At 46.2% G+C, this 25881-nt stretch overlaps 1 pseudogene; it reads left to right on the top strand.

The window, feature by feature from the left end:
- The first annotated feature begins 11956 nt into the window (after positions 1-11956).
- Positions 11957-13420, top strand: LOC105714522 (large ribosomal subunit protein uL16-like; annotated as a pseudogene).
- Positions 13421-25881: the final 12461 nt, after the last annotated feature.

Below are 25881 nucleotides of genomic sequence, written 5' to 3'. Positions count from 1 at the left end.
CACACTGTATAATGATCAAATCGGGCAGTCGGGGCAAACACCACCTCAAGCCTTTATCTTTTCTTTGCATTAGGAAAATTCCAACTCCACTATTCTAGTTATTTTAAAATATGCAATAAATCATTGTTAACCCTAGTCACCCTGTGGTGCTACTGAATATTGAATCTTTATACATTCTCTTTAACTGTATTTTTGAACCTATTAACCTTCCCTTCTTTTTTTTTTTTTTGACAGTCTCACTCTGCCACCCAGGCTGGAGTGCAATGGCATGATCTCGGCTCACTGCAACCTCCATCTCCCAGGTTAAAGCGATTCTCCTGCCTCAGCCTCCCAAGTAGCTGAGATTACAGGTGTTCACCACCACACCTGGCCAATTTTGACTATTTTTAGTAAGACATGGTTTCACTATGTTGGTCAGTCTGGTTTTGACTCCTGACCTCAAATGATCCTCCCACCTCATCCTCCCAAAGTGCTGGGATTGCAGGCGTGAGCCACTGCACCCACCCTAACCTTCCCCTCTTTATCCTCCCACCGCTTCACTACCCTTCCAAGCCTCTGACAACCATCATTTCACTCTCTGTCTTCATGGGTGCAATTTTTTATTCAGCTCCTTCAAACAGTGCCAACCTATGATACTTTCCTTTCTGTGTCTGGCTTATTTTATTTAACAGAATACCGCTCCCCCCCCAACCCCGCCAATTCCCTCTAAGTTGTTGCAAATGACAGAGTTTTATTCTTTGTTGGCTGGATACTATTCTGCTGTGTCTGTGCCCCGTATTACCTTCATCCATTCAACTGCAGAAGTGCTCCACTCTCTCTGAGTTATCCTCCCTCTGTGACCTCCCATGTGCTTCAGAATAGACGTTGTTGGCTCCACATCCTCATTCTGCCCTTTTGGCTGTTCCTGGTGAGAGCAAGGCTCTGCTGGGGCGGCACACACATCTAAGCCCCTGTGGTGGCTCGGAGTCTCAGGGTTTAATGACATGCACTCAGGTTGCCAATGGCCAGGGGAAGCAGAGCCCAGATATCTCTCCAGATCTTCTCCAGTGCCTGCATCCACATCGCCAGAGGCAGCTCACCCCGGCCACCATGACCACTGCAGAGCTCTCCACGCCTCGGGATCCAGGCCCAACTGTTCCAACCAGGCCAAGTGCGGGTCTCCTCCCTGACACCTACGTTCCAGGGCAGAACACCTGCTTTTCAGGGGAGGAACTCTTATCTCTCTCATCAGGCTGTGATAATGTCTCATGGCCCCAGAAGTCCAAAGTCTGGTTGCTGTAGCTTGGTTAGGGGTTTGCTCTAAATCTCTGGTTGAAATGTGGCCTCTGATGTTGGAGGTGGGGCCTGGTAGGTGGTGTTCGGGTCGTGGGGGTGGATCTTTCACGAGCTGTTTGTTACCCTCCCTAAAGTAATGAGTGAGTTTTCACTGTATGTGTTTATGAAACAGCTGGTTTCTCAAAGGGCCTTACTGCCTCTCACCATGCCACATGACTGTTCCACCTCCACCTTCTGCTGTGAGTACAAGCTCCCTGTGGCCTCACCAGAAGCTGAGCAGATGCTGGTGCCATGATTATGGTACAGTTTGCAGAACCATGAGCGAAATAAACCTCCTTTCTTTGTAAATTACCTAGTCGCAAGTATTTTTTTTAGCAACATAAAATGGACTAATACACTGGGTAACTTCATAGTCAGCAGATGACCCCTCTTATGTCTCATTCCCTCTCTTCCCAATTATTCCAGATACTTTTACTTCTGTTCTTCACATCATGGCTAGAGTCCTATGGGACTCAAAACAGCTGGACAACATACTCCTGCTACTAATAACAATGACGGCAGTAAATACCTACTCAGTACCTACTACGTCTCCGATACTGGCCTGCCCCACCGTGCGGTGTGGGAAAGTGTAGTGAGGGCTTGTGTGGGATTGGAGGAAGTTATGAAAGGGATCTGTGAAATGTGAGGGGCTGAAAAAGCAACCATCTTCTTTTCAGTCCTAAGAGTTAAACAGCTAGAAGCAACGAGTACTTGGTCGAACTTTCAGGAAATAAGGGTTGTTCTTTAAGAGGTACTGAGTTTCTTATCACTGGCACTCTGTGACCTGGGTGAGCTTGGTGAGATGTTTTTGTGACAGGGGTAGGACAGTGTCGCTATCCCACATGTAAAAGCCCAGCACTCACGTGCCGCTGGTATTCCACTGTACAGAGCCGAGAGTCTCCACCTTAGGGCTTTCTGTCCTCCAGCAGAGCAGAGAGGTCCAGAGAGTCAGCATCCCCAGGAGCACCTGTAAGTGATGATGAGTAGGAATTGGAGGATGAACACCCCAGCCCCTCGCTCCTCAGTGAGATGAACACTGGGGCATGCTCTGCAGTGTTATTCAGGGGCCCCAGCAGAAATGAGCCTCAGTGGCTCACAGCAGTAACCTGCTCACGAATGCAGCTGGAATTGGCTTCTTTTCCTTCCATTTCTAGTTATTTATAGGTGCCACCTGAGATCACCCTCCACACAAACCATTTATCTTTAATCCTCAGGGGAAAATTCCTGCTTGTGAAGGAATCTTGCCTATGCCAAGAGCTTCAAGACTACGTAGAGTCTCATCTGGATGCAATTTACTATCCCTTCCACTCCAGGATGTGATAATTGTTGTTAAACTTCATGTTGTTATCCCTACACAAAAGCACATCCATCCAAATAAATAATTAATAGATTCTAATTTCGATGTGAAAAGAGAGCTAACAACTAACATAATCTTAGGCACGTGCTAGAAATGACCCTAGCAGAGATGGGGCAGAGGGCAGGATGTTTTTGAAGGGGGTGAAGGGGAAGACAGCCAGAGCATAAGGAACCCCCCGGGACAGGGACAGGGACAGGACAATGGGAGAGAGGGGAGCCTGGAAATGCACGCTTTGCTTTCCCTACTCATGAGGGCCATCTCTGAGTTTTGCTCTCCATTTGGCTGAGTGTGTGAAATTGAGAATTAATAAAATCACTTTGAGTCCCTTAAATGGCCCTTATGAAAAGCTTTCAAGAATCATACCTAAATGTACTTTTCAATTGCATTTTCATGAACAATATTCAAGGTCGGAATGAGCAAATGGCCAGTTAGCCATTGGAGAAAGAACCAGCGGCACACAGATATTTCCTGCATTCTAGAGACATGTAAAGTGCCCTTGAAGAGCCGGCATTTAACTTGTTGAATATTAAATAACATTAATGCTCAGCTGCACAGAAATTTCCATTTCTGAATATTCTTCTCCAAATTTCTCCCTTGAACCGTATTATTTCAGTTCAGCCTCAGTTCTGCCATCAAAATTCCACCATTCATAAACGTATCACCGTTCTGAAAATGTACTTGATGGCATCTTTATCCTGTGCTATGGAAAACTGTGTAGCAATTTACAAAAATGAATCACAAGGTTTTTTTTTATAGCCAATTAGCCAAACAAAACTTAAATATAATCCAAGCTTGGTAGAAAGTGCAGGTCACACTCAAGTTTATGAATTTGTTACAGAGAAGCACTGTCTTGAATTCAACCTTGCCTCCCGTTGGTCTTGACCACAGCATCACAGAGCGGTGACAGCAACTGTAGGTTTATTTACATGCACAAGCTTATTCCCAGGTTGTAGTGCAGGCCCCAAGGTAGAGCAGAGACTCCCCAAAAATGCAGTTCAGAGGTAGGCACCACAGTGGGTCTGCATCAGAGCCCCTGGGTCTGGTTCAGGGACTGAAGTGAGTTTTTTAGCTTCCCTGAGATGTAATATTTTTACCTAGCAAATCAAAATTACCGTAACTTCTGCCTCACTGGTTGTTTTTGTTAGAATTCAACAAAACAATGGCTCAAAGCAGTCACACTGTTCCTGATGAGCAAACACTCCATATGTGGTTTTTTATTATATAGACACACACTAAATTACATATCTGTACATTAAAATTAATTTATATTTATTCATAACTATAATCAAATAATTCAATTATACATAATAGATAATTTTATAGATATATATATAGTGTGTGTGTGTGTGTGTGTGTGTGTGTCTGTGTGTGTGTTTAAAATGTCCTTGGGAAACTGAAGCAGACAGAGATGGCAGGAGAAGGGCATTGTTTTCTGGCTGGGCTGGTAGGTCTTCCAGGGGGTCTCTCTGGACAGCCATCTTCTGAGCAAGGGAAAGAGAACGTGGACCAGAGAACAGCCATTGGAAGAGAAAAACAGAAAAGAAATTATTTTCATTCTCCCAAATTTCTTTTCAAAGTCATTTCAAAGACTAAGAGTGAAGACTGAGACTGGGTCTGGGACCCCTGAACTTCCCAGCCACTCTGAAGAAAAGGCAGGATTGAGACGATTATTCCCTCTGCACAAAGAAACAGGGCAAAGGAGGAGCGCAGGAGGAATTAGCAAGGAAACCTGGCACAGACCAAGGCCCTCTGATGCCCACAACGTGCCACATGATTGGCTCTGGCCCCACACCCCTGAGGTGCCATCTCCGCCCCGTGTCCTGTAGCCAGCCCTACTGGCTTCTCTGTGGTTCCCGCACTCCAGGTGAGCTTGGGCAATGGGGCTCTTCCTCCTGTTGTCCCCTCTGTGGGAACTGTCTTTTTATAGAGAGCCCCACAGCTCACTCCCTGATACAGCTTGCCTCTGTCTCCCCATGCAGATCTTATTTGAATTATAATCCCCACATGTTGAGGGAGGAACCTGGTGGAAGGTGATTGGATCATGGGGGTCGTTTCCCGCATGTCATTCTTGTGATAGCGAGGGAGTTCTCACAAGATCTGATGGATTAAAAGTGTTCTAGCCGGGCGCGGTGGCTCACACCTATAATCCCAGCACTATGGGAGGCCGAGGCGGGTAGATCACGAGGTCAAGAGATCGAGACCATCCTGGTCAACAGGGTGAAACCCCGTCTCTACTAAAAATACAAAAATTAGCTGGGCATGGTGGTGCGTGCCTGTAATCCCAGCTACTCGGGAGGCTGAGGCAGGAGAATTGCTTGAACCCAGAAGGCGGAGGTTGCGGTGAGCCGAGATCGCGCCATTGCACTCCAGCCTGGGTAACAAGAGCAAAACTCTGTCTCAAAAAAAAAAAAAAGAAAAAAAGTGTTCGGCAGTTCCCTGCTTACTCTTTCTCTCTTGCCACCATGTGAGGAAGGTCTTTGCTCCCCTTCATCTTCCTCCATGATTGTAAGTTTCCTGAGGCCTCCCTAGCCATGCAGAACTGTGAGTCGATTAGACCTTTTATCTTCATAAATTATTGTCTCAGGTAGTTCCTTATAGCAGCGTAAAAACAGACTCATGGACTCCCCAACTTCATCCAGGTGTTTGTGTCAATATCACTCTATGTGAGAGGCCTTCCTGGCCCATGTCATCTGAATAGCACCCCCATTATTTTCTATCCCCAATACTGTTTTCTTTTTCTCTATTATCACCACCCACTCCTCATAGGGCAATTGTCTACACCACCCATCCCCACCAACTGTAATCTTAGCTCGAAGGAGGGAGAAACTTTTATTCTTTGCTATATATTCAGTGCATAGAACAGTGCCTGGCATTAATAAAAACTATTTGGGGTGTAAAAACTCTAGGCTTAGACGTCTGATTCTCAACTCTGTTCTGCCTAAGTTCTACATACTCCATCAGAGACCTGAACATTGGCAGGTACAAGTGAATGTGGCATCTGGAAAATGGGTTGAGCTCTTTTCTCTTTTTCATTTATCTTGGGTATTGTAAGACTCTGATCTGGCTTCAAGAAAAGAACACTCTGACTCCATGTTTATAAGCAGAAATGCTTTGGTCAAAATTATTCCAACTCTGGCAAAATGTAATTTGAAAGCGTTTTCCAAAACCAACTCCACAAGCCATTTTAATTTGTTAATGCTCAGTTAATGTTGTCAGGTATTTGGCTTAAAACATCTACATAAAAATTAATATCATAGAGTAGAAGTTGCAGGCATAGTTAAAAGTTAACCAGCCATTGTTTCTAAGCTTGCCCATAATTGCTCACTGCTCAGAAGCCACGTAGCCAGTGGTCACGAGGGCTGTAACTTCTTCTAATTGCTCTTTTAGGTAGCATTATTATTGTAAAACCTATGGCTATTCTTCAAGACATTTTTTGGATGTGGCAATAGCTGTACCAACTGGCACTGGCTGGACCAAGGGTCCATTACAAGAAATTGACTCAACAGGCCTGTGACACCCCTGCCCCACCCAGAAACTGGATTAGTGCAAGACAATTAATACTCTACCCTATAAGTTAATCCCCAGCTGATCAGCAGTTCTAATTCTCTAGACCCCTGCCCACCAAACTACCTTAAAAATCTCCAGCTTCAAAGTTCAATTTCTACCACTTCAGCGACTCCAGCTGAAAAATAACTGTGCTATTCAAAATGCCCAACCAAAATCCCAGAACTAAATATAATTGGGCCAGTCTGAGCCTCATAGATATCCTTGAATTAATAAGCACTGTGACCTGGAGGTGGAATAAACTAAGTGGCCTTCCTTGTGTCAGGCCATCCCCTCAAGAGTCAGGGGTGGAACCAGGCAAGCTGGTCACAAAATACAGCATGAATCAGGGTAGGTTCTACAAAGGGAAACTGCAGGACTTTTACCAGCAGAAAGGAGAGCAAATGCAAGACAGACAGGACTGTAGCTCTTCCTCCAATACCATTTATGTTTATCTTTTCACTTATTTTTGTGTCTTTTTTTTTTTTGAGACGGAGTTTCACTCTTGTTACCCAGGCTGGAGTGCAATGGCGCGATATCGGCTCACTGTAACCTCCGCCTCCTGGGTTCAGGCAATTCTCCTGCCTCAGCCTCCTGAATAGCTGGGATTACAGGCACGCGCCACCATGCCCAGCTAATTTTTTGTATTTTTAGTAGAGACGGGGTTTCACCTTGTTGACCAGGATGGTCTTGATCTCCTGACCTCGTGATCCACCTGCCTCGGCCTCCCAAAGTGCTGGGATTACAGGCGTGAGCCACCGCGCCTGGCCCGTATTTTTGTGTCTTGTATTTATGCTACATTTACTTCTCGTGTTGTAATATGGAAATTTCTTTGTAGTCCCCAAACTACTTGACAAAAACCTGGCAAATTCTAGCTGATTAGGTTCTCAGAAATCTTTGGTATCCATTGCCCTGTAAGAAATAAAACCTCTTTTGAACTATGAAAATACACTGGGAGATAGCGCTATCTCTGAATGGCAAATGGGACAGTCGATTCCCTCAATTCAGAGAAAGTCTTGTTGCCAGAGGTGTTTAAAATTAAATATTCAGCCCTGAGGAATTTCACCAAAGGTACAGCCTGAGAAAAGAAAGTAGGAGTGGATATTTTGTTTGGGAGGTGATCTCAGGAAGCAGCAGTGTGGGAGCTGAGAGAGGGATCAGAAGAAAATAGATCAATATAAGGATGCACTGTTCAAGTCACTGCTGTGAGTAAAAGCAGCTCAGTTCTGCAGGGGCCTCTTGAGAAGCATGCAGAATGGCTCCCAGAATTATCGCCTCAGGACAGGCAGTGTGGGCTTTTTTTCTGGTCCTCATCCCTCATTGCTGAGAGCTGCTACTTGAGACAATAGTTCCTGAAACCTCACTTTTGGGCTGTACCGTCGTAGAATTGCTGAGTTGGAAATAGAGGCACATAGCACAAGCTTGAGGCTGGTGGCTGTCACCAGTGGAGAGCCCGAGTCTGGGTGGAGCTGTCTGCCCCGGCCCCAGCTCTCACCGGAAGTGGGCTGAGGGGAGGTGGACAAAGGTACCAGGATGTGTGTCACCAGGTGCGCCTGCCTCGGGGCATTCTGCCAGACCATTTCCCAGCCTGGGTCAGAGATGGACCCACTTCAGATGAATGAAGGTGGCTGGGTTAAGCCTCCATTCTTAGTAAATCTGTTTAGTTATATCTTAAAAGTCAGCTCATTTCTGGTCTTTCCAGTACCATCTTCTTCCTCGCAACAACATACATAGTTTTCAAGCCATTTTAGGACAAATATGCCATTTCACACCAGCTCTCAATGTTGCATTCAGAATGCAATGGTGTTGGGAGCATTTGATAGCAGGCCCTAAGTCTGGCATAAATAGGCCTTAAAGAAACTGGCCATAAACAGAATATCTGTAGCACTGTGACATCCTCGTGATGGCAGTGACGCACATTGCTAGAGGTTGTTGGTTTCCTGGAGCCAGGGAAGAAAAGACTTACCTTGCCCTTGGGTTGAAGACCGCTCTGGGAGGCCTTCTGAACCGTGAACAAAGCAGGGGCATCCTGTGCCTTAACATGACCTGTTCCAGCTGCAGTAGATAAACGCGCCAGAGCCTGTTTCTTGCCACTAGTAAAAAACGCTTTGTTCCCTGCAAAGAATGCTTTGAGTCAAGTGATAATTACCACTCGCTCGCTGCCAATAAATGTGTGGGTCAGACTCTGTTCGAGGCTCTCAGCTGGGAATGCTGAGGCCCCCCTGTCTGTCCCATACCTTTTCGCTCCCACTGTGTCTGTTTCTTAATTCCTTCAGCGCCGCCTGGGTTGGGGTCTCCACGATCGAGCTGGTCTCGGCACAACAGATGTGCTTTGAGACTGGAGTAGACACGGGTCAGGCATGGGAGACACTCCACGACAGCACCATTCCCCGGGTGACCTCAGCGTTGCTAACTTCTAGTGAAGCTGTAAGACTGCTAAAGAACTAACGTGATTTTTCTCAGGCTAGTTCACGCCTCTCTGGGTATGAGGCAGGAACATACCAGACTCAAACAGAACTAGTGGCTTTAATCCTAGAAAATGGAGTTCAATCAAACTGGAAAATCCATTTTCTCCAACCAAAGCCATAAGCTTCTCTTTTCAGATGCCAACCACTGTGACAAATCGGCATTTCCCTTGTTTTCAGTCACTCTCTCCAGGCTTTCCGGGATCCCTTGCACGTGCCTCCATCAGTCTGCCTCTGGGAATCGCCAGCTGCAGTTTGTGGGACAGCTGGGCTGGGTAAAGCGAGGCAGCCCAGTCCGGAGCCACCAAAACCATGAGAGCGTGAGGATGCAGCAGACACTGTCCTGCAGCAGACGTGGTCCTGCAGCAGACGTGGTCCTTCTCTGAAGCACTAAGTGGATTACCGGGAATGCTGACTACAGGGGGCTCTTGATGCCATTTGTGAAATAGTTACAAGCACAAAACCTGCTGCGTTTATTAATGGCCGACCGCTGCACATCTTTCCAAGGCCTACAGGGTAATCCTCAGTGCTAAAATATTAAGTTAGGTCAGCTGTGTTTCTTCATTCTAAGAGTCTATAATTCTGTTCTAGAAAACAAAGTTTATAGTTGCGGAGGCAGGATCCTCAGGGTTGGGTTTTCTCCCTACCCCGATACATGACTAATGAAAACAAAAACTACAATTCTAAGATCTCCAACTGACTGAATGGACTCCCTCTTGGCTAAGGAAATCCCAAGGAAATCTAAAAAACTAGTTCAGACAATGGTGGGAAGGAAGAGTCACACATGCCTTCCTTCGGAGTTTAGTTACAACTGGCCAGCATTAACATTAGAACAGAAATCATAAGACTAACAACACAGACCCTTTGTAGCAATAAGACACCAAATTCCAACCGGACTCACAAAGAGCATTACAAAACAGCAGACACTACTTTGAAAAAAATCAAAGTATAAGGCCGGTTGCCTCATCGGGAGCTCAGACACACCCCCCCATCATCGCCGGGAGCTCAGACATACCCCTCCACTCCCTCGCCAGGAGCTCTGACACCCCCGCACACTGGGAGCCCAGAAAAGAAGCCCTGCCAGGACCTACCCGATAGTATTTTGTCCCATCCGGGCCCCACTCCCCACCTAGCATTTTGTCCCATCCGGGCCCCACTCAACTTGGGCACAACCAATCAAACACCTCCACTCCCTATAACCCCCGCCCCCTCCCCAACCGTGTCTGACAGGAGTCTGTGCGACTTCTCCGGCTCCTCCTGTCGGACCACAGAACCTCGCCCGGGAGCCAAATAAATTCACATTGGATCTTCTTGTGCTGGCCTCAGTTTCTTCTTTTTAAACTCGGCAAGAACCTAACAACCCTTACACAAAGCATTTTATCTCTAAATATATTTCTTTCTTTTTTTTTCTTTTTTGAGACGCAGTCTCGCTCTGTTGCCCAGGCTGGAGTGCAGTGGTGTGATCTTGGCTCGCTGCAACCTTTGCTTCCCGGGTTCAAGTGATTCTCCTGCCTCAGCCTCCCAAGTAGCTGGGACTACAGGCGCCTGCCACCACACCCAGCTAATTTTTGTACTTTTAGTAGAGACGGAGTTTCACCATATTGACCAGGCTGGTCTCGAGTTCCTAACCTCGTGATCCACCCGCTTCCGCCTCCCATAGTGCTGGGATTACAGACATGAGCCACCACGCCTGACTTCTAAATATATTTCTTTAACATATTTTGAAATGACCCTGCAAAGATTTCTCTTGTAGGGGAAATTTGTATTTTGTATTTGGTAGACAATCTCCTTCCCTTACTAGGTCTTTTCCAGAGACTCTGACATCCTTTTTTTTTCCTTCAGGTGGAGTCTCACTCTGTCCTCCAGGCTGGAGTGCGGTGGCACTATCTCAGCACACTGCAACTTCTGCCTCCCAAGTTCAAGCCATTCTCCTGCCTCAGCCTTCCGAGTAGCTGGAATTACAGAAGCCCACCACCACGCCTGGCTAATTTTTGTATTTTTAGTAGAGACATTGTTCCACCATGTTGGACAGGCTGGTCTCTAACTCCTGACCTCAAGTGATCCACCCACCCCAGCCTCTCAAAGTGCTGGGATTACAGCCCTGAGCCACCGCGCCCGGCCTGACCTCTTTTACCATCTGTCTTCTCTGAAGCCTGCTACCTGGAGGTTTCATTTACATTTTAAGTACCTTGGCTTCCACAATCTATCTAAACTCAAACATTTTTTTGTTTCTTTGTTTTTTCTTTCCAACTTTTACTTTAGGTTCAAAGGGTGCATGTGCAGGTTTGTTACTGGGTAAATTGCAGGGGGCTGGTGTATAGAAAATTTTGTCCCCCAGGTTATCAGCATCATACCAGATAGGTAATTTTTCAATCCTCAGCCTCCTCCCACTTTCGACCCTCAAATAGGCCCCATTGTTACCTGTTCCCTTCTTTGTGTTCATGTGCACTTAATGTTTCCCTCCCACTTTTAAGTGGGAACCTGTGATGTTTGGTTTTCTGTTTCTCTGTTAATTCACTTAAGAGAATGGCCTCCAGTTCTATTCATGTTGCTATAAAAGACGTGATCTTGTCCTTTTTTGTGACTGTATAGTATTTCATAATTCATATGTCCAGTCCACTATTGATGGGCCTCTAGGTTGATGCCATGTCATTGCTACTGTGAGTAGTGCTATAATGAATATACACATGCACGTGTCTTTATGGTAGGACAGTTTACATTCCTTTCGGTGTTAAGGCTGACTTCAAGCTTTTCAGGCATAAGGTAACCCTTTCAACCTATCGTCAATCAAAAACTATCTTTGAATCCATCTATGACCTAGAATCCCCTGGGTTCAAGAAGTCCTGCCTTTCTGGGTCAAACCAATGTACACCTTCATTTTTGCCTACATCTGCTGTCTTCCTAAAATTCATAAAATCAAACTGTAACACAGTCACCTTGGGCGCATGTTCTCAGGACCTCCTGAGACTGGGTCACAAGACCAACATTCTTAACCTTGGCAAAGTAAAACTCTAAATTGATTAAGATCTGTCTTAGATACATTTTGGTTTACACAACAACACACCCACCAGCTGGTTTTTTCATTAGATCAAGCAGTAAAATGGAATTACTTTCAATTTCCTCCTCACCCACAGGTATCTTCTTTGAGCAAAACTTTGTACCTCTACCATGTTGCTAAGACAGGCTCTTGAGAACTCCTCCCTCAGGGAGTAGCTAAGTCAGGTATGGAGGCAAGGGAAGGGGCTTTTGGGGGCAAAGGGGAAATCTCCCTCTTGGATGGATGCTGGGGTATGAACGCAGAAAGAAGCTGTCTCTTTTAACCTGTTTTTCCTCAGTATCTGTTTTACTTTCACATCAATTCCTTAAGCATTCTTTCATCACAGTCTTAACAACGATCTTATCAACAGGAATTTTTAAAAATGGCTGCGATAATGTCACTTCAAAAAAATGTCCTCCGGCCTTCACTTGTCTTCCAGACTCCAACAAGCTTTGTTTCTCTCTCCCACCCACAGGCACCACCAACGTCTCTTGTAATAGGAAAATCAATCTTGAGACCCCCAAATCACTAAGCTTAAGGAAAAAGTCAGACTGGGAGCTACTTAGGGCCAAACCTGCCTCCCATTCGACTCACAGTCACCCCCTGGTCTTCTTTTCCTTCGGCACACCACTGAAGATCCTGGTGTCGCTATGGGCCGCCGCCCCGCCCGTTGTTACCGATATTGTAAGAACAAGCCATATCCAAAGTTTCGCTTCTGCCGAGGTGTCCCTGATGCCAAGATTCGCATCTTTGACCTGGGGTGGAAGAAGGCAAAAGTGGATGAGTTTCCACTGTGTGGCCACATGGCATCAGATGAATATGAGCAGCTCTCCTCTGAAGCCCTGGAGGCTGCCCGAATTTGTGCCAATAAGTACATGGTGAAAGTTGTGGCAAAGATGGCTTTCATATCCAAGTGTGGCTCCACCCCTCCCACATCGTCCGCATCAACAAGATGTTGTCCTGTGACGGGGCTGACAGGCTCCAAACAGGCATGCGAGGTGCCTTTGGAAAGCCCCAGGGCACTGTGGCCAGGGTTCACATTGGCCAAGTGATCATGTCCATCCGCACCAAGATGCAGAACAAGGAGCATGTGATGGAGGCCGTGCGCAGGGCCAAGTTCAAGTTCCCTGGCCGCCAGAAGATCCACATCTCAAAGAAGTGAGGCTTCACCAAGTTCAATGCCGATGAATTTGAAGACCTAGTGGCTGAGAAGTGGCTCATCCCAGATGGCCGTGGGGTTAAGTACATCCCCAATCGTGGCCCTCTGGACAAGTTGCAGGCCCTGCACTCATGAGGGCTTCCACTCTGCTGGCCCCTTGTAATATGAACCAATAAATTTACTTCCTGTCCAAAAAAACAAAAACAAACAAAAAAAAAGTCACCCCTCTGTTCCCCTGACCTAGCTGCATATCTGATTTGCCTCCTTTGAAAAGGCTAATCAGAAACTCAAAAGAATGCCACCATTTGTATCACCTATCTATCTGTGACCTGGAAGCCCCGTCCCTGCTTCAAGTCTTCCTGCCTTTGCTTCAAGTGTCCCACCTTTCCAGGCTGAACCAATGTACTTTTCACATATATTGATTCTTATCTCAAGTCTCCCTAAAATGCATACAACTAAGCTGTGCCCTGACCACCTTGGGCCCATGTTCTTAGGACTTCATGAGCCTGTGTCACGGGCGCGTCCTCAACCTTGACAAAATAAACTTTCTAAGTTAACTGCGATCTGTCTCAGATTTTCTGGGTTGATGGTCCGTTGTCTTAGTCCGAGCTCCTCAGAAGCAGACCCGGAGATAAGGTGTCCCTTGAGTGCAAGGGGAATATTGGAAAGACAATCTCAGGCAGGATTTGCAGATGAGTGCGGTATGGGACAGGACGGAAGGCAGCCAGCGCAGGGCACATTCGGGGATGGCGTGGCCTCGGGCAGCCATGGCCCCGTCCCCTCAGGGGGACCTTTGGGAAATGGTGTGACACAGTCTTCGGGATGGTCCTACAGCGGGGGCAAGGATCGGAGGTGTTTCCCTACCAATCCTATCGGTTATCACTGAGGATACTCCCCAGGGTGTCAATGTCCCAAAACTCCCAACTTACCCTGCTCGTGAGGCAGGAGAAAGCCTTCAGGTCTTGGAGAGTGACAGCCACTCACAGAAAGATGTCAGGGACACATACAGGTAGCACCAAGGGGATCCAGGCAGGGCACTGACAGCATCTCCAAGTCCCCTAGCCGGCTGGTGTTAGCTACGCCATGGCTGCCATTCCCGTGAGCCCCACACACTCCTGGGGTCAGAAATTGCCTGCTGTGTCTCTGTCTCTCTACGCCACCCGTCAGAAGACCCAGTTCATAGCAGATGCTCAGCAAATGCTTTCAAAAGAAGCAGAAGCAGTACCATGACGTCATTGTTTAGCAACAGAAATCAGAAAGCATTTATTTAGGCAGGCAACTAGAACCAAGAAAACCACCAATTCCTAGTGGAGGGGGAGGCGATTGGGAAGGGATCTTCAGGGCATGGCATAAAACCTGTTCCCCCTTGCTGCCCTGGGAGCCACTTGGCATTACAAGGTAGCCTGCCAGGGCAAAGACTTCCCATGGAGAGACCAGAGATTTCCCGTCCTCCCCCAGAATCAGCAAACAGGCATAAGTAGGTTTTGGATTTGTTTGTGCCTTTGTGGTCTTCCCGGCCATCAGGGAAGAGGGAACTGGGCTCTCTGCAGTTTAAGTTCTGGGCTGTAAAGGTGCTTCCTGAGTAGGTCTGGGGGGCTGTGGTGAGAGAAGAGGGCTTAGTGTAGAAGGGCAGCCCGGGTGGAGGCTGTCTGGGAAGCAGCTGTTGGGAGGGTGTGAGAAGGTGCCCTGCCGCACAGTTCGAAGACCTCCTGGCCCTCACCTGCTTCCCCATGCCTGCTGCTAGCACTGCTCCATGGAGTCCTGACAATCTGGTTGCCTCTGAGGAAACCCTCCCATAGCCCCTGTCCCCTTCCCCAGGATAACTTTAAGATCGAAATGTTATGGCAAGAGATGGAGAAGAGGAATTCCACCCTTGGTTGGGGAAAAGAAGGGGAATAAGCAGAGTTTGTGCCAGGGAACCTGGAGTTTGCATTTAATTCAGACTCCGGTTCAGCTGGGCTGGGCTCTGCAACTTTGTACTTTGTAACGAGCTCCGGGTGATCCCCATGATGCTTGTCAGAGACTTCAGTGAGCACCGAGTCACCACGTGCCTGAGCTGGTGCGCTGTGGAGTGGATCCATCTGTTACAGCCACAAATTACACGAGACCCTCTCCTTTGCCTAGAAATTACACAGGGCTTTGATTTGCATTTCTTTGATAATTAGTGATGTGGGGCATTTTTTTTCATATGTTTCTCGACCACTCTTATTACGTCTTCTGAGAAATGTCTGTTCATGTTGCTCATTTTTCTATAGGATTTGTTTGGTTCTTTTCTTGCTACTTTGTTTTTTTTTTGTTTTGTTTCGTTTTGTTTTTGAGACGGAGTTTCACTCTTGTTACCCAGGCTGGAGTGCAATGGTGCAATCTCGGCTCACAGCAACCTCCGCCTCCTGGGTTCAGGCAATTCTCCTGCCTCAGCCTCCTGAGGAGCTGGGATTACAGGCACGCATCACCATGCCCAGCTAATTTTTTTTTTTTTTTTTTTTTTTGTATTTTTTTAGTAGAGATGGGGTTTCACCATGTTGACCAGGATGGTCTCGATCTCTTGACCTAGTGATCCACCCGCCTCGGCCTCCCAAAGTGCTGGGATTACAGGCGTGAGCCACCGTGCCCGGCCTCTTGCTACTTTGTTTAACTTCCTTATAGATTCTGGATGTTAGCCCTTAGTTGAATGCATCGTTTTGAATATTTTCTCCCATTCTGTAGGTTGCCTGTTTGCCCTACTGAGAGTTTCTCCTGCTGTGCAGAAGCCCTTTAATCAGGTCCCAATTGTCAATTCTTGTTTTTGTTGTGTTTGCCTTTGAGGACTTAGTCATAAATTCTTTGCAGAGGTTAGTGTGTATATGTAGCACAGACTTCTGCACAGCCGTGAAAAAGGAATGAAATCCTGTCCCTTGCAGGAACATGGATGCCACTGGAGGCCATTCTCTTGAGTGAATTAATGCAGAAAGAGAAGGCCGAATATGCCTTGCTTTGACTTCTAAGTGGGAGTTAAACATTGCATATGCATGGATGTAAAGATGAGAACGACAGACCCTGGGGACGGCCATGTGGGCAGGGAGAAGGGGGAAGATTGAAAACTAACTATTGGGTACCATGTTCGCTATTTGTGTGATGGGTTCAATAGAAGCCCACACCTCAGTATCACACAATGTATGTATGTAACAGACCTACACATGTACCTCCTGAATCTAAAATAAATGCTTTTAGAGAAAGAAACTATAAAAAACTTGAATTTGTTATTGCGTCAATCAGAGTTCTTGCAGTAAAGAGATGGCTCACCCAAAATGGACAATTCAATGAGAGAATATTATTATTTTACACATAATATCTCAATGAAGATATTATTTTTAAAAGTGCTAGCAGAGTATAGGAAATCCAGAAGAATAGTGCAAAGTCCCAGGGTCAGTCACATGGTAGGGGACAGGGCCTTTGATAGCATCTTTGGCCTTTCACCAAAAGAGGCAGCCATCCCAAATAACCCAGGGAAAACCCCAACTCCCCTCCCTCCCTCTGATCTCCAAGTGTCAATCAATAGATGACTGGATAAAGAAAACGTGGGATAGATTCATTGTGGAATACTATACAGCCATAAAAAAGAATAAAATCATGTTCTTTGCAGCAACTTGAGTGCAGCTGGTGGTCATTATCCTAAGTGAACTAACTCAGAAACAGAAAACCCAATACCACATATTCTTATTTATAAATAGGAGCTAAACTATGGGCAAGCAGAGATATTAGGATGCAAATAATTTACACTGGGGACTCCAAAAGCAGTGAAGGTGAGGAGGTGATGGTTGAAAAATTACTCCTTAGGTAAAATGTTTACTATTTAGGGAATGCGTACACTAGCAGCCCGAATTCCCACTAGCATGCAAAATACCCATGTAATAAATCTTCCCATGTGCAGAATCTAAAATAAAAGTTTTTTTCTTTCTTTCTTTTTTTTTTAAGACGAGGTTTCACCATGTTGGTCAGGCTGGTCTTGAACTCCCGACCTCAGGTGATCCGCCCGCTTTGGCCTCCAAAGTGCTTGGATTATAGTCATGAGCCACCATGCCCAGCCGATTTTCTTTTTTTTTAAGAGTAGATTTTTAATGATGGGAGATGGCCCCAGAATAACTGCTGTCGTTCTTAGAACTACAGAAATAACAGCTGTGGTTCTGAAAACAACAGAAAGAAAATCATGAGTGGAAATCCCTGAATCTGGTTTTGTCTGTTTTTAACCTCTCCAGGACGCGCCATGAAAGGTAAGTCAGTGGGTTGACGTCTGCTGGTGAAAGCTCTCACGTAAGCGGGAAATAAACTACTTGAGAGAAACAAACTAGAAACCGGAAGAGGAAGAAATATTCTTCCCCCAAACACCCCTCTTAGGGAAGGAAGGGCAGCATTTGTTGGAAATACCTTCAGATGATGAGGGAGGAGCTGTCCAGCCATAAGACTGAGGGAGAGGAACAGTGGAAATGAACTTTGCGCCAGACAGAGGGGAACAGGTTTGCTCTGAAGGGGGCGGGAGAGAGAGGTGAAGGAAAGCAGGTTAAGAAAGAAAAGAGAGGTCGGGCGCAGTGCCTCACGCCTGTAATCCCAGCACTTTGGGAGGCCGAGGCGGGTGGATTACAAGGTCAAGAGATCGAGACCATCCTGGTCAACATGGTGAAACCCCATCTCTACTAAAAATACAAAAAATTAGCTGGGCATGGTGGCGCGTGCCTGTAATCCCAGCTACTCAGGAGGCTGAGGCAGGAGAATTGCCTGAACCCAGGAGGCGGAGGTTGCGGTGAGCCGAGATCGCGCCATTGCACTCCAGCCTGGGTAATGAGCGAAACTCCATCTCAAAAAAAAAAAAAAAAAGATATTTATGGTAGGCAGCTGTGCAATGTGCAAAGTTACCATCCCCCATAGCTTCAAATCCCCCAAACAGCATAAAAACCTTATAAAATGTTTTCTGAGTGGATTTTTAATAAAATTCAAGGAAAAACCAGAGACATGGGGCAGAGCAGCAACAGACAGGAGAAATGAGGAATCCACATGAATTTGCTAAGGGTTTAGGGAGGAGTAAGTCTTCTCCAAGTTACGAAATTGAATGTACCCAGAACAAAGAAAACAAATGAAAAACTCACAGTCAGGGTGCAGTGGCTCACGCCTATAATTGCAGCACTTTAGGAGGCCAACGTCGAAGGATCACTTGAGCCCGGGAATTCAAGACCACCCTTGGCAACATGGCAAGATCCTGTGTCTACAAAAAATACACAAATTGGCAAAGTGTGGTGATGCATGCCTGTGGTCCCAGCTACTCAGGAAGCTGAGGTGGGAGGACTGCTTGAGCCCAGAAGGTTGAGTCTGCAGTGAGCTGTAATCATGCCACTGCACTTCAACCTGGGCAGCAGAGTGGGAAATTGTCTCAAAAAAAGGAGGGAAGGGAGGGAGGGAGGGAGGGAGGGAGAGAGAAAGGGAGGGAGGGAGGAGGGAAGGGAAGGAGGAAGGGGGAGGAAAGGAAGGAAGGAAAGAAGGAAGGAAGGGAGGGTGGGAGGAGGGAAGGAAGGGAGGGAGGGAGAGAGGGAGGAGGGAAGGAAGGAAGTAGGGAAAGGGGAAGGGGGGGAGGGAGGGAGGGAGAAAGGGGGAGGGAAGGAAGGGAGGGAGGGAGAGAGAAAGGGAGGGAGAGAGGGAGGAAGGGGGAGGGAAGGAAGGAAGGAAAGAAGGAAGGAAGGGAGGGAGGGAGGGAGGAGGGAAGGAAGGGAGGGAGGGAGAGAGGGAGGAGGGAAGGAAGGAAGGAAGCAGAGAAAGGGGAAGGGAGGGAGGGGGGAAGGGAGGGAGGGAGGGAAGGAAGGAGGGAGGGAGGGACAGAGGGAGGGAGAGAGAAAAGGAGGGAGAGAGGGAGGAAGGGGGAAGCAAAGAAGGAAGGGAGGGAGGGAGGAAGGGAGGGAGGGAGGAGGGAAGGGAGGGAGGGAGTGAGGGAGGAGGGAGGGAAGGAAGGAAGGAGGGAAGGGAGGGAGGGGGAAGGGAGGGAGGGGGGAAGGGAGGGAGGAAGGAGGGAAGGAAGGAAGGAAGGAGGGAAGGGGAAGGGGGAAGGGAGGGAGGGAGGAAGGAAGGAAGAACAGAAGGGGGAAGGGAGGGAGGGAGGAGGGAAGGAAGGAAGGAAGGAAGGAAGGAAAAAAATTCACAAAACATCATAAACCTGGAGAACTTCCAGCACCCAGTTTCAGAGATGTAGACTTTCAAGTGCCTATGTGGGGCTGCATCCTGGAAGGAGCTAGGTTCTTCAGAATCCTGCCTCCAGGAGGAGGCTGCTGAGGAGGAAAGGCCAGGCCTAGGAGCTCAGATGCCCCAGCTTCCCATGCACTTGATCAATATCACCTCTTCTCCTCACTAGAGGTCTTTTGATAAATACATGTCATAAGGACTGTGAGTAGCCTGGATCCGCCAGGCCTCCTGTCTGCAAGTACTGATGATGTATCATAGGCTGTAACCTGCCTTTCTCCAGCCTGATAGACACCCCCATGGAAATGTGGGAGCTCAGCCTCCTTTCTTCAAGGCTTCTCCACGGTCCCAATCAGAAGTGTGCATCAGAATAACTTGGGAAGTGTTTTGGGTCTTACCGCCCTCGCAGGTCCATCCATTTTACTTCTCAGTGCACTGCTGCTGTGTTGTTCTAACTCACCTTCAAGCCACTCGCCCCAGGGAGGCTTGGGCCACCCCCAAATCACGACATCATTGATGCCAACATCGTGTTCAGGACGGCTGTTCACTCCCTCACTGTGGTATGGGTGGGAAAATGATGCCCCCACCTGTGTTAACCTCACTTCAAGAGGCCCTGAAACAGGATGGATCCCACAGGATTGCCCCCTCTGCTTAGAAGATGTTCCACTTTCTCCCTGGGAGGGGCACACATGTTGCAGTAAGGCTGGTGAGGAGGGACTCAGAGCTGTTTTTCTGAAAACAGCTTTTTCTCCCAGACCCTCTTCCTAGGATGCTTCTTTCCCAGGGTCTCTGCTGTCTGAGTTCTGTGCTTATCTTGACTTCTGTAAGCCACTTAAGTAGTAATTGGAATGTCCAAAGTCCCCTGGTCCTCGTAGCATCCAAAGCCCCTGGCCCCACCTCTGCCCAGGAGGTGGTTTACGGGTATAAAAGGTCTTGACATCCTCTTTTTGGGGCCATGGGTTGGAGAGACGTGAGTCCTCTGTGGCAGCTGGCAATGAAGACCCTGCAATTTGGCATACTTTTGTCTTGGTGTTGACTTTCTATGCTCGCTCTGGTATAACACAGCGTAGGGGGCGTGCTTGCTCCCTAAAAGCAGTCAGCATGTGACCCATCTTACCGAGGTAGGTCATCAGCACTTGTTTCTCAGTCCCAATGAGGTGAAGTGAAGAAACCAGCAAAGACCAGCAGATGGCAAGGAAAGGGACCCCTGTCTGCCCTCACTGTGCATTAGCACAAGAGCACAAGACGCTCCCACCACTGCCGCGACAGTTGACAAATGCATGGCAATCACCAGGAAGCTACCGCCCCTTTCCATGGCAGCGACCTGGAAATTACCACCCATTTCCTAGAAGGTTCGAAATAACCCACCCCTCAATTTGCGTGGAATTAAAGTGGGCGTAAGTGAGTGTAAATACTCAAGACCTCACACTGTGTGGATTCTGGTGCACCGTCTATGAATTCTCCCTGTTCCACAAGGAGCAATACTGTTCAATGAAAGATTGCAGTCTCACACCACTGGCTTGCCTTTGAATTATTTCCTGGGCAAAGCCAAGAATCTGCCAGGCTAAGCCCCAATTCATTCCGGGGCTCACCTGTCCACCTACATCATTATTTCTGCTCATTTCGTGTTGCCAAAAACCATTCACATGGCCACATCCGGAGGTAAAGAGAAATGCATCCTTGGCCAGCCAGCTTTATACTATGAAGGAAGCGCAGGCTTTCGGGGACGGCTAAGTGACACTGCCATGGGTCATAATCCCCCTTCAAAAACAGAAGAAAACTGAGAGCTCTCTCCCCATGGAATGAGAAACAGACATGGCTCCCTGAGGGACCCATTTATTCATCAATGTTCCATTGATTAACTCTGCCACTGAAAGCTTTTGAGTAGAGTAAGCACATTCATACATTATATTCATATTTCTCCCCACTCTGTCTCTCTGTCTCCCCACGTCTTCCCCTAAAGAGAGAAAAATGAATTAAAAAATAGAAAGGAGAGAGGGACAATTCAGAAACAAGCTATTTCAGTAGATATTTCTGGAACACCGATTAGAGGGAAATGCATATACTGATGTAGAAAGAAGAAAGTAGGTCCCAAGAACTGCAGAAGAGAGGGCAGCTCCTTAAAACAATGGAACGCTTCTTAAAACAAGAAATCAGCCAACAAGGGAGATTAAAAACATAACAAGGCCGGGCGCGGTGGCTCACGCCTGTAATCCCAGCACTCTGGGAGGCCGAGGCGGGTGGATCACGAGGTCAAGAGATCGAGACCATCCTGGTCAACATGGTGAAACCCCGTCTCTAATAAAAATACAAAAAATTAGCTGGGCACGGTGGCACGTACCTGTAATCCCAGCTACTCAGGAGGCTGAGGCAGGAGAATTGCCTGAACCCAGGAGGTGGAGGTTGCGGTGAGCTGAGATCGCGCCATTGCACTCCAGCCTGGGTAACAAGAGTGAAACTCCGTCTCAAAAAAAATAAATAAATAAATAACAGTTAAGAATATAATTGCTGAAATTACGATGGAAAAGGAAGTTTTGAGGGTAGGATTGAATAGAATGACAACAATCTGGAAAATAAAAACAATATGAAAAATAGAAAAAAACATACTGTCGGTTGACACTGTAAGCTCCTGGCGTCACCCCACAGAGAGGGCACTGGTGACTAGTGATGGGCATGTCCTCAGCACTGCCATGCAAGCCTAGGAGCTGTTAGAGATTGTTCTGAAGGATTGGAGTCATTGATGGAAACTGGAACATCGGGAAAAATGGGGGAGGGATTTTTAAAACTGTATTTCAATACGACTTTTCCTTCGTCTAAATTAATCAAGTAGCTAAAACGCTGGGGAGGGAGGGTGAGCCCCTGGTTTGTAACTTCACTCCCCTGCCTTTAGCTCTCTGAGAAAGCACGTGCTGGTTCTGGTCTCAGGAGGATGTATCACCATAAGCTTTGGAGCACTCCACCTTTTATTCACTGTGTGAATTTCTTTCCCTCCCCGAAGTAATTCATTTCCCCACATGGGAGTCAGTCCATCTAGAATGATACAGTAGGAAGTCTGTTGTCGTGAGTCCACGTAATCCCAGGTTACATACAGAGGTGCCCCAAATTGGATCACTTTTAAAGTAGTGTAAGGTTCAAATACACTTAATCTGCCAATCATCCAACACGTAAAATTTAAACACACACACACACACACACACGGCAAATGTTAAGACACACATCCAAAGAGAAAACCTCAAATCTGAGAGACAGCACAGTCTCTGGGGCTGCAAAGTCAAATGATTTCTAATGACTGAGTCCAGCAGTTAACGCGGACACTGTGTGCCGTGGGCAGAGTGGAAGCTGGCGGGACCCACGCCCTCCTCCGTCACGTGGAGCTGCTGCGTGTAAGCTGAACTCAGTTTTGTCAGATCATATGACTTTCTGGAAAAGGACTGGAATCTAGATTTTTATATAAAATCTTCAAATATTTGAATTTGTTAAATTCAAATAAAACATTTTGGCCTACCTTTGGATGTCTGTTTACTGTTTCTGGTTTGAATTCATTGTTTTAAAAAGAGGCAATGTGTGAAGCCTTCTCTGCCTTGGACAGTGGAGTGGGCTTCTTTGTGAAAAATGTTTAGAAGACTTGCTGCTTTCCTGAGTCACTGCTCCCTTCCCTGTGGCATGCAGAGGGGCACAAGGATGTGTCTTTCAGGGGGTCATTATTTGAAGTAAAATAAAAACACAATCCTGAACTAAAGCAGATGTACACGCCAGACTCACAAGCGCAGCGCAGCACAAGACGGAAGATGATTCATTCCATCCTGCAGGTACTACAGGAATTTGAAGAAAAGAGGTCAGTTCAGACCAGAGTTTTTCAGGCTTCCTGGAAGAGGTGGGGCTAGAACTCCATGTCACCCCATGAAATGTGGGCCGGCTCTCAGAACAAGATCCTGCCCTGGAGATAAAAAGAAGTGGGTTGTGGGACAGCCAAGAATCAAGGGTCTGTGAAGTGAAAGGTTAATTGTGTTGCTTATTCATTTACCTCCGGGTCTATAAAAGGAAGAAAGTGGAAAAGAAGTTGGACAGGAGCCTCCACATTAACCAAGGACATGGACAAGGAGACAGAAAAACACAGTTTAAATTCACGGTGTTCAGCAGAGAAAGGTGATCTTGTAAGCAAATGTTAATTAACTACAATCTGAAAATGAGTTTATAGCATCAGTGCCACACTGTGGTGGTTCTAATTAATAGCCAACATTCCTTTCACGACCCATGAAATTCTGCCTCTTTACCTGTGATGGAAGAGTGTAGCTTGAGTATGGTCACTACGGTTCAAATTAAAATAACTCATCTCTAGCACACGAGATAGATGAGTCACCCATTTTCACAACATAATTTAGACTTGATTCTCAACAGCAAAAAACAAATAAAGATGTGATTGAGCTCTGCTCTAAACCTAGACTCCAGTTCCTAACTGTTCCAAATCATCTATCTCACTGTAATCAACATTTTGTTTTTATGTTGTTTTTACTTTTTGTAGAGATGGAGTTTTACTCACTATACTTCCCAGGCTGATCTTGAACTCCTGGCTTCAAGTGATCCTCTAACCTCAGCCTCCCCAAATGCTAAAATTACAGGCATGAGCCACTGCACCTGGCCCTGAATTTTGTTTTTGAATCACAAATCGAATCATGTCACTTTCCTGCTTAGCATCCTTCAAAACTGACCCGTAGACACTGAAGCTTTGGTTTAGCAAAAGGCGGGGCCCTCTTTGAACCAGAAATATGCATGTTTGAGAAGGAATTGGTAGCTGATGATAACATTTCATATGCCTTATTACTCTAGATTTTGACATGCTTTTGTCACCCCAACCCAACTAAAAATGATACATCTATATTATGGGCGAAAAACAATCGCTGTGCTAGCTAGCCATTATTAATAATGAGCATGTATAAAAGCCTTCTGGCAAATTCGGGGTAGGAGAAACGAGGCTAACAGATCCAGCATTAAATCACACTGAATTGTAGAGAAAAAATATTTTTAGCTTTTAAGATTATTTTGTCCTATTCTATTTTACAGATTAAAAAGAGAAAGTTTCCATTTGGGCAGACATGTCTTTAGCAGTATTTTAACCAAAGTACTTTGACTGCTGTTTAAAAAAAAAACAAACCCTAAATTCTCAGTGAATTTACCCAATCCAAAGTTATTTTTTATTCAGTTGAGTATGGTTGTGGGGCAGCCTTTTACATAGTGACTCATGATTTAATTTCCCCGACCCCCTTGTGGTGGGCTGTGGTCAGGGAATGAGACAGAAGTAATGAGTGCCTCACACGTTATGATTCAAGGTTCACATTTTCTGCCACTCTGTGGCTCTGCCATCTTCTAGGGTCTCAAAGATTTTTCATCTGGCTCATCTTTAGGCAACTAGCAGATAAAGAGAAGGAATGTGATAGCCAGCATGAAAGTTTATTATGAAAGGTCTTGAAGAGGTACTGATCACTTCTGACTCGTTTCATTGGCTAGAACTCAGTCACATGATCACAGCCCACTGCAAAGGAGTCTGGGAAATGCAGTCATGCTGTGTGCCTAGAAAGAAGCCTTCCAGTAATCTCATGGAGGTGCTCAATAACAAGGCAGGCAGTCAGACCTCAGACGTGGAGCCCTCCCAAGTAGTGCCGTTTTCACTAGAAGTTAATAACATTGTTTTATTTTCATTCTACTTATTTTATGTCTTCTACTCTGGCCATTGAAACCGGTTTTTCTTTTATGGCAGAAATATAAAATTTTCTTTCAAAATGGATTTAAGTTTTAAAAAAGTGAATCTATTTAAGAAAACTATGAATGCATAAATAAACGTAGAACATGGAAATCACAAAATCTATTATGGGAACACATCAATGAACACTGCATTATTTGATCTACTTTTGAATCAGTTTTTCAGTCTCATTTTCAGACACTCTGCTTCTGCCCACAACTTCTCACAATAAGTCAACTCTCAAGCCACCCTCCATTAAACGCTAGCTGGCCACGAATGAGGAGACTAATTTTCTGCCACCAAAATTAAAAACAGCGATCTTTTCTCAATACTCAGGAGCAACATATGTAATAAACCAAATGTTCTCCTACTTTTAATTTTCCTTTCATTGATTATAAAAAACCTGCCTTGGCACTTAGCTGCTGGATCTAACTTGAGGCTTAGAATTATATCATATATTTACTTATTTGAAATTGCATTTAATATACCTCAAGTTCATGGTATTCTACAACAACAAAGCGTAAGGCATCCAGGTGAGCTGTATTCCAAAGAAGTTAGAGAATTATGCCACAGCACTTGCTGATTTCATCCACACGTCTCCCTGTCCCTGGGCACCGCAAACCCATTCATGACCTTGTCCTATCTCCATACGTCACTCAAATATGTCTATCTCCCCTTACCCTCCACCATCACTACTACTGGACAACTTCGTGTAATCCTCAGTCTCCTCCTCACCCCTACTCTTCTCAGACCCATCTTCCACCCCTGTGGCCTGTATGACCTCCCTAAAATCAAGGTCTTATCATGTTATTTCCTGCTTGATACTCTTAACTGTTGCTCCATTTGTCCACAGAATAAATATCACACTTCTGACCTTGACGCATCTGACCCATGAGGACTTTTTTCTGCTGACATGCCAAGCCTCACCTCCGCTCAGCTTCCCAGTATCCCCACCAAGCACACCGTGCTCATAATTTTTATATTAGACATTGTAAACCAGGCTTATTTTGAGCTCACAGAGGATGCTGATTATGTTTTACTTGTTTTTATATCCCCAGTGTTAAATTGAAC

The sequence above is a fragment of the Aotus nancymaae genome, unplaced genomic scaffold, assembly GCF_030222135.1.
Source record: "Aotus nancymaae isolate 86718 unplaced genomic scaffold, 86718_ANA_hifiasm-v0.15.2.pri h1tg000028l, whole genome shotgun sequence".
Lineage (NCBI taxonomy): Eukaryota > Metazoa > Chordata > Mammalia > Primates > Aotidae > Aotus > Aotus nancymaae.
Note: the sequence above shows the minus strand (reverse complement) of the source record. Positions and strands in the feature narration are given on the sequence as shown.